General features: G+C 43.8%; 1 pseudogene; it reads left to right on the plus strand.

The window, feature by feature from the left end:
- Nucleotides 1-388: 388 nt before the first annotated feature.
- LOC101944164 (olfactory receptor 2AP1-like) lies at nucleotides 389-1,347 on the plus strand (annotated as a pseudogene).
- The last annotated feature ends 7,446 nt before the right edge of the window (nucleotides 1,348-8,793 follow it).

Below are 8,793 nucleotides of genomic sequence, written 5' to 3' on the forward strand. Positions count from 1 at the left end.
ATCACTTACTGGTTATAAAGTGATTCATAAAGGATTAAGTGTTAGAATCTGCCATATTCTCTCCCCAGATCCATGTCAATGGATTGCTGCAGTACAATGATTAGGTAAGAAATTGTCATGATGCGCTCAGTAGATATCGGCTCATAAATTAAGTGAGTTGAATTAAAAATTCGCAAAGTGTTTCAGAAAATAAAAATTGCTGAGCTCTATAAAGTAACTGCCCCTCCCTCTACCTCACCATTTGAACATTTCATCAACTGGTTGTGCAAAGGTTTTGCCTGTTGATTTAATTATTGATAGCCAGGAGCAGAAGTTTATAGGCTCTTTATGTATGTGTGTATTTGCGAAACATTGAGAATTATTCCTCTTTTGGTTTCCAAGAGCATCAATGAGAAACCAAACTCAGGTGCCAGGGTTCATTCTGTTGGGGCTCACCAGTATCCCTGAGCTGAAACGACTCCTCTTCGGGGTGCTTTTCTTAGCCTACACATTGACCTTAATGGGGAATGTCCTCCTCATCATCATCACCTGCACTGACTACCGCCTCCACAGCCCTATGTACTTCTTCCTCCAGAACTTGTCCTTCTTAGAGATCTGCTTAACCACAGTCGTCGTCCCCAGGATGCTGACAGATCTTAGGACAGAGAGGAGAACAATATCCTTTGCCGCTTGCCTCTCACAGTATTTTTTCCACTTCTTCTTTGGGGGTACGGAATTTTTCCTGTTGACAGCCATGTCGTTTGACCGCTAGGTGGCGATATGCTGCCCGCTCCGGTATACGTCCATCATGAGCCAAAGGCTGTGCTTCCTGCTGGTTATTTTCTCCTGGGTGGGAGGTCTTCTCCTCATCCTTACACCTATTGTCCTGACCAGCCAGCTCTCGTTCTGCAAATCCAACGTAATCAACCACTTCTTCTGCGACTATACCCCTCTGCTGTAGATCTCCTGTGGGGACAAGCATCTCCTGGAGCTTATCCATTTCCTGCTGGCTTTCTTCACCCTGCTCAGCACCTTATTGCTAATATTAGTGTCCTACACCTACATCCTCATCACCATCATGCAGATCCCCTCTGCCAAGGGGCTTTCTCCACCTGCTCCTCCCACCTCATTGTCATCTCCATCTGCTATGGCAGCTGCATTCTCATGTATGTCAGGCCCATTCAGGAAGAAGACCTGGACCTCAACAAAGGCCTCGCCATCATCAACACCGTGCTTGCCCCCTTGCTGAACCCTTTTATTTACACACTACGGAACCAGCAAGTGCAGGAAGCACTGAGAGAAGTGGCAAGAAAGTTGTTTTATCCCAAGGACATGAGAGTCTCTATGCAGTGCAGAAATAACAATTAATTAAAAGAAGCAGTGAAAGGAAAATGGCCCAATTCTTTATTTTCTATACACTGTGGTTATTCTGTCAGGCAGTGAGCCAGTGTCCTTGTAGGAGGCACTATGTAGCACAGCTGTCATGGCCTCATGGAGAGGGATTTTACCATTGTAAGTAGGGAGGGGAAGGCCACTGGGATAATCCACTCCTGGAACTGGTGGGAAATGAATTTTTTCTGACATGAATAATTTTGATTCAAATATTCTCTTCACATTTTTTGCTGTTTTTTCAGGTATTCATTGAAAAACTGAAACATGAAAGTTTGGCAGGGGGAAGAGGTTGGTTTGTTTTCAGCAGCTAAACAAGTGAAAGAAAAATGTATTTTAGCAAGCCAAAATGTAAACTGATTTTCAGTTTGCAGCAGCCAAGAACTGGGTGTTCTTTCACAACGTTTTGATGGAGAATTTCCTCTGGGTTTATTTGCTCCACAGTCCTTCCCCTCTGACACTTCAGAGAGCTGACAGGTTGTTCTTCTGCAGGAATACCCGATGGGGGGTAACTCTGTAACTAATCTGCACCCTAGACATGAAGTTAGGGAGGGATGGCTAGCTCAGTTGTTTGATCATTGGTCTGCTAAACCCAGGGTTGTGATTTCAATTCTTGAGGGGGCACTTAGGGATCTGGGGCAAAATCAGTACTTGGTTCTGTTAGTGAAGGCAGGGAGCTAGACTTAATGACCTTTCAGGGTCCCTTCAAGCTCTGTGAGATAGGTAAAATCTCCATGTACTTGCATGATTCCATGTTTTTCCAAAAGCTCTGCTGTAGAAATTATTTTGGGGAAGTTCTCTGGCCTGTGTTATACAGGTCAGACTAGATGATCACAATGGTGTAGACCTGTCTTAACATCAGTAACTTGCCTCATTTCTGAATGGGTATGATCGGGAAGGTGAATGGAAGTTTAGGTTGTAAACAGGGGCTTGACAAGCAGCATGCTGGAGTCAGGATGTCATGCTAGCTAAGATAAGCTGCCACACCCTGATGCTAGGGACAATGGACAAGATAAACCAGGAATGGAAAGATCAGGTTCCACATGAACAGCACATGGACAGGGCATCTTATACAGGGAATGGTTCCAGCAAAGTAACCAAACTGATCCAAAACTGTGTGGTGTAACGTACAGCAAATTGAATGAAACGTGTAAATGTATGTAAAGGAAGAGGTTGTCTCTGTAACTTTGGAGGTGTGGTGTGCCCTATACTCATCCCTACACTTGATTTTGATCAACTCAGAGTAGCTGTGCTGTATGCCAGATAAAGGAACCTGAGTGATGAAATCTGGAGTCGAACTGAGAGCTTTGGATCCCAGAGAACTGGATGAAGTGTTCTCCCAGAAGTAGACAAGGTGTTATGGATAGGCTGAGTGGAAAAGGTCCCAGAGGGAATCCCAACAAAGGGTCCCTTTTGACTTGGAATCTATGAGTTATTGCCTAATCAAGTTACTTAGGCTGGGTTCAAAGGGAACATGTGATGGTTAAGGAGAAGATTGTCAATGGCAAATGAAATTTAATGTGGATAAATGTAAAGTAATGCACATTGGAAAAAATAACCCCAACTATACATACAAGATGATGGGGGCTAATTTAGCTACAACAAGTCAGGAAAAAGATCTTGGAGTCATCGTGGATAGTTCTCTGAAAATGTCCACGCAGTGTTCAGAGGAGGTCAAAAAAGCAAACAAGATGTTAGGAATCATTAAAAAGGGGATAGAGAATAAGACTGAGAATATATTATTGCCCTTATATAAATCAATGGTACACCCTCATCTCAAATACTGTGTACAGATGTGGTCTCCTCATCTCAAAAAAGATATACTGGCACTAGAAAAGGTTCAGAAAAGAGCAACTAAAATGATTAAGGGTTTGGAACGGGTCCCATATGAGGAGAGTTTAAAGAGCCTAGGACTCTTCAGCTTGGAAAAGAGGAGACTAAGGGGGGATATGATAGAAGTATATAAAATCATGAGTGATGTGGAGAAAGTGGATAAGGAAAAGTTATTTACTTATTCCCATAATACAAGAACTAGGGGTCATCAAATGAAATTAATAGGCAGCAGGTTTAAAACAAATAAAAGGAAGTTCTTCTTCACGCAGCGTACAGTCAACTTGTGGAACTCCTTACCTGAGAAGGTTGTGAAGGCTAGGACTATAACAGAGTTTAAAAGAAAACTGGATAAATTCATGGTGGTTAAATCCATTAATGACTATTAGCCAGGACGGGTAAGGAATGGTGTCCCTAGCCTCTGTCTGTCAGAGGATGGAGATGGATGGCAGGAGAGAGATCACTTGATCATTGCCTGTTAGGTTCACTCCCTCTGGGGCACCTGGCATTGGCCACTGTCGGTAGACAGGATACTGGGCTAGATGGACCTTTGGTCTGACCCGGTACGGCCTTTCTTATGTTCTTATGTTCTTAAAGCTGAATAATTGCAGTGTTGCGGTAGCAGTGTTGAATACAGAATATGAGAGAGACAAGGTGGACGAGGTAATATTATTTACTGGTGTTAATTGCCCATGTCATTTTAAGTTTCCTCCTGCAACATGAGTTTATTCCTCATGATGAACAATCTGCCCCACTGTGTGTTTAGCTGTAACACTCTGAGTAATTTCCCCGTACCTGAAGAAGAGCCCTGTGAAGTGTGAAAGCGTGTCCCTTCCACCAACAGAAGTTGGTCCAATGAAAGATATAACCTCACCCAACTTGTCCCTCTCAAAGATGGATAAGGTATTTGAGGAATGGGGCAGCCCATAGGAGGTTTTGAAAATCTCAGTGTGGAGGAGCAAAAGAAGTTCACATCTCCATACTGTTTCCTGGGTAAACACCAGAGGTGGTGAAAAGTGGGTACATATTTTCCATGAAAAATGTTGAATGGAATTAAAAAACAAAACAAAACATTTTTTCCCACCCAAAACCCCCAAATGCTTTGTGGAATTTTTCCAATTTTGCAATGAAAAACAAAAACTAGAAAATATTTTGCTTTTTGTTTAAAAAAACCTTGCACAAAACACTGCCACAAGAGGAGATGCTGCTGCCCTCCTCCACCAACCCAATCCAGTGGTTACAGCACTCACTAAGTGTGTGTGAGACCCAAGTTTGAATCCCCACTCTGCTAGGAATTGAATCTAGATCTCCTGTCTCAGAATCCTAATCACTAAACTATTGGGGATTCCAAAGCAGACTTTTCTCAGTCTCTCCTGTCAAAGCTGTTCCACATTATCTAACATAATTAAACAATCATTGGAGCAGGAACTTGAGTCTTTTACATCCCAGCTGAGTGCCTGAAACACCAGGCTATATAGTCAATCTGCTGTATTCTCCGGTCCAGTGTGAGATCGGGAAGTCCTATAAACCCAATTTAGCGACATTGAACCACAGAGAAGCTAAGTGACTTGCTTAATGTCACACGAGAAATTAAACACAGGTGTTTCAAGTGCCAGGTTAGCACCCAAACCACTGGAGCCTTGAATACCTCCCTCACTTCTGGTGTAGTATAGATGGCTTTCCACCTTGGGTTTCAACCCAAACCCGGCATCTTTTTTATATGATCCTCACACTTCCACCATTATCTGGATGAGAATGGGTTATTGCCTTTTGAAGTGAGCAAAAAACGTGGAATCGCTGCACAAATTGCATCAACCCACCCTTGGGGAGGCAGGGCTAGAACTATTGCCCCTCAGCTCCTAAAGCACAGAACTTGACCAATAGGGTTGCCAGGCATCCCGTTTTTGACAGGAACGCTCGGTTGAAAAGGGACCCTGGTGGCGCCATTTGGCATCGCCAACTGGACCATTAAAAGTCTGGTCGGTGGTGCAACTCCCAGAAGCAGCCACCAGGTCCTTGTGGCACATAGGTGGCCAGCGTGGCCCTCGTTCCCACAGGTGCCACATCGCAGCTCTCATTGGTCGCGGTTCCTGCTTCCTGGGAGCTGCAGTAAGCACATCAGGGACCATGCACCCCGATGGCCCTGCCCCAGTCCAGAGTCCCCTCCCACATCCAAACTCCATCCTGCAGCCTGTACCCCCAACACCCCAACTCCCTGCTCCAGTCCTGAGCCCCATTCTGCACCCCAAACCCCTCATCCCAGCACCACCCCAGAACCTGCACCCCCAGCTGGAGTCCTCACCCCTCCCAAACCCTGCACCCCTAATTTCTGGCCCCACCCAGAGCCTGCATCTCCAGCCCAGAGCCCATACCCCCCCAGCACCACAGCCTCCTGCCCCAGCCTGGAGCCTTCTCCCCCACCCCTCATCCCCCACCCCCACCCCAGAGCCCGTACCCCCAGCCAGTGAGAGAGGGTGGGAGAGAGTGAGTGACAGAGGGAGGGGGAATGAAGCGAGTGGGGGCGGGGGCCGTGTAGAAGGTGTGGTGAAGGTGCATCGTTGCTCATGTAGGTACACAGCCAGAGTACACTCCCACTGCCTCCACCTTGGCCATAGCCACCTTCCCTTCTACACTACTCATGCCCATGGCCACCCCCTTCCCAAATGAGGCCTCACTGTAATTGGGGAAGTGGTGGCAACTATTTCCATCTATCTGGAGCTGCGAACTCAGAGCCAGTGTTCTGCACCATGCCACCGTTTTTGGGGAGACCAGCCAAGGTCTCAGCGTAAAATTAGCTCCCTCTGGCTCTGGAAAGCCCCCACCTCAAAGGTCCATGATTCAGGGTTTTCCTGGAGCCGGTGTAATGCATCGGCTTTGCAAGTATGAGTTAGGGTGAGATGTTGCCCCCTAGTGGCTGATGACAGTAGATTTTGTGTTTCTTACAGGCACATGAATTTTGTGGTGGAAAGGACTGGCATTTTGGTGCTGAAGAACCCAGGGTTCTTAATCCCCTGTCTATATGTAACGCAGACACCTCCTGGGTGTGGTGTTGTGTCTCATCTAGTGGCCCCGAGACCACTTAAGAGATAAAAACTCTATAGCCTTAGCTAATAGCCAGTTGGCTCTTAGCTCATGCAGTAGAGGCTCATGCAGTAGAGGCTCATGCACTAAACTCCTGAGGCCGCAGGTTCCATCCCACCTGCTGACAACCAGGGTCTGTCACTCTTAGATATGTATTTGTGTAGTATTCATATCAATTGGGTTGTCTCATGAATATTAATCATCAGAAGACCATTAATCCCCCTGAGCTGTACCAGGTTGGCTGTGCAGAAATCAGGAAGAACAATGCACAGAAAAATACACAATAAACCACTTTACCCTAATCACACTCAGGTCCCTGAAGATGAGAGAGGAGAGGAATCAATCCCATTGACTCCAATGGAGTTACTACTGATTTGAAAGAGAGGGGAATCAGCTTACTTCTAATTTACAGCAGTGGAATTGACAACAAAATCAAATGAATGCTATTGTATTTAATTTCTATTTTGGATCAATCTGATTTCTTACTTTGTTTTCCAGATAAGACTCAAAAGCAATTAACCTGGAGCTCACCAGCAGAGAAGGACTTCAGAGTCACCCCTGACATGCATTAAAAGTAATAGGCCAGACTTCAGCTGGTCCTTCTGCTGATTTTAATGGTGTTATGCCAATTTACACCAGCTAAATATTTTCTTTGTTGTTGTGAATGTTGCAATGCTTCGCATTTCTTGTGTATCTGAATTAATGATTTGAGATTGTTGAAATAGGCTCAATTGAAATTATTTAATCTAAGATTATTAATCAGAGATTAGTACAGCACTAGAGAGAATATAGAAATAAATAGATACATTATCACCCTTTGTTGTCAGACTAAGAGTTGAATCTGTCTCTCTCCTGCACCTGGAAGAGCTGTGCAGTTTTCATTCCCTCCACTAAATTATCATATCAGTATCATTCTACAGGGTTTCAGACAAAGGAAACCTAGTTGCCAAGAATTTTCTCCCAGAAGCATATGTTGTGATGTCATTTCTATACAGTCTCAGTTTACCTGACTCATGTGAGAAGGCATGATTATTTACTACTGAGAGACCTAACAATTCCTGAAGGTAATATCTCTTAGTGGGTCTTGCTTACCCCACAATCATTCTTCCATGTTGATTTCCCCAACAGAAAACATCTGCTATAGCAATAATCTCTCATTAGTTTCCCTAGTCTATATATGCTTATGTTAGCATTTTACATATATGTTAAGAAGCTGGCTTCCAAGAATAGAATGGATAGCTCAGTGGTTTGAGCATTGGTCTGCTAAACCCAGGCTTGTGAGTTCAATCCTTGAGGGGACCCCTTAGAGATCTAGGGCAAAAATCAGTATTTGGTCCTGCTAGTGAAGGCAGGGGGCTGGACTCAATTACTTTTCAAGGTCCCTTCCAGCTCTATGAAATAGGTATATATCTCCATATATTAAAAGATGAGTATTGGAGGTTAAATTCATAACTTGCTAAACAGTAAAAATCATGGCCTGAACAGAGACATGGATTTACGGTTTATTACAACAATGTGTAACCCACTAAAACCCATCCCCCCAGCTTTTTTTCCTCTCTTCCCTCTCCCCCCGCCCATGACTAGAGAGGTGTTAACTGACCATTTCAGTTTGAACAAACCCTTGAAATATATGGTAACTCCTTATGCTAACCAATCTGTTCCATTTTACCTGTGACAATCTCAATCTCTTTCCCAGACCTGAAGAAGATCTCTGTGTAAGTTCAAAAGCTTGTTTCTCTCACCAACAGTACTTGTTTCAATAAAATATATTACCTCACCCATCTGTCTCTCTAATATCCTGGAACCAACAGAGCTACAACACTGCATATCTATCTATCTATCTATCTATCTATCTATCTATCTATCTATCTATCTATCTATCTATCTATCTATCTATCTAATGTTTTCTCTGCACATCTCCTTCTCTCTCAAACTGGACCTATTTTAATCTCTTATTAGTCCTTCTCTCTCCCTACTGATCTCTTCACTGTTTCCAAAACTTAAGTCAATTGGTTTATGCCCCCGTTTAAATGTATTTTTCCAGTTACACCTGAGACCAGTACTGACCTCATCTCACACCAATTTTGCTGTAGATTCAAATGAACAGTGGTTTGTTGAAGTTATTTATTTCATCCCCTCTGGAGTCAACATGGGGACATTTCTAACGGACAAACATCCTTTTTCTCATAAGACTGTCTTACAAGGGAAGTGTGTTTGAATCCAACCAACTCTATAATTAATGGGTGGTGGGAAATAATGACCAATGTTAAAAATATCAAAGAGGAAGGGTGGGGGAGAATTGAGAATCCAAATCCCTTTGGTGCTTGGAAATCTGAATTAGATAGATAGCGAGCAAAGACCAGGTGTATCAGGAGGGATGTATGGATGGATAGATAGAGTTTTTATAGTGTGCTCATCACCATAGTATATGAGCACTGAAGAACCCAGGGTTCTTATCCCCTGTGTATGTATTTGTGCAGTATATATAGTGATTGTGTTTTCTCAACAAATATG

This window comes from Chrysemys picta, chromosome 13 (genome assembly GCF_011386835.1).
Source record: "Chrysemys picta bellii isolate R12L10 chromosome 13, ASM1138683v2, whole genome shotgun sequence".
NCBI classification, from domain to species: domain Eukaryota; kingdom Metazoa; phylum Chordata; order Testudines; family Emydidae; genus Chrysemys; species Chrysemys picta.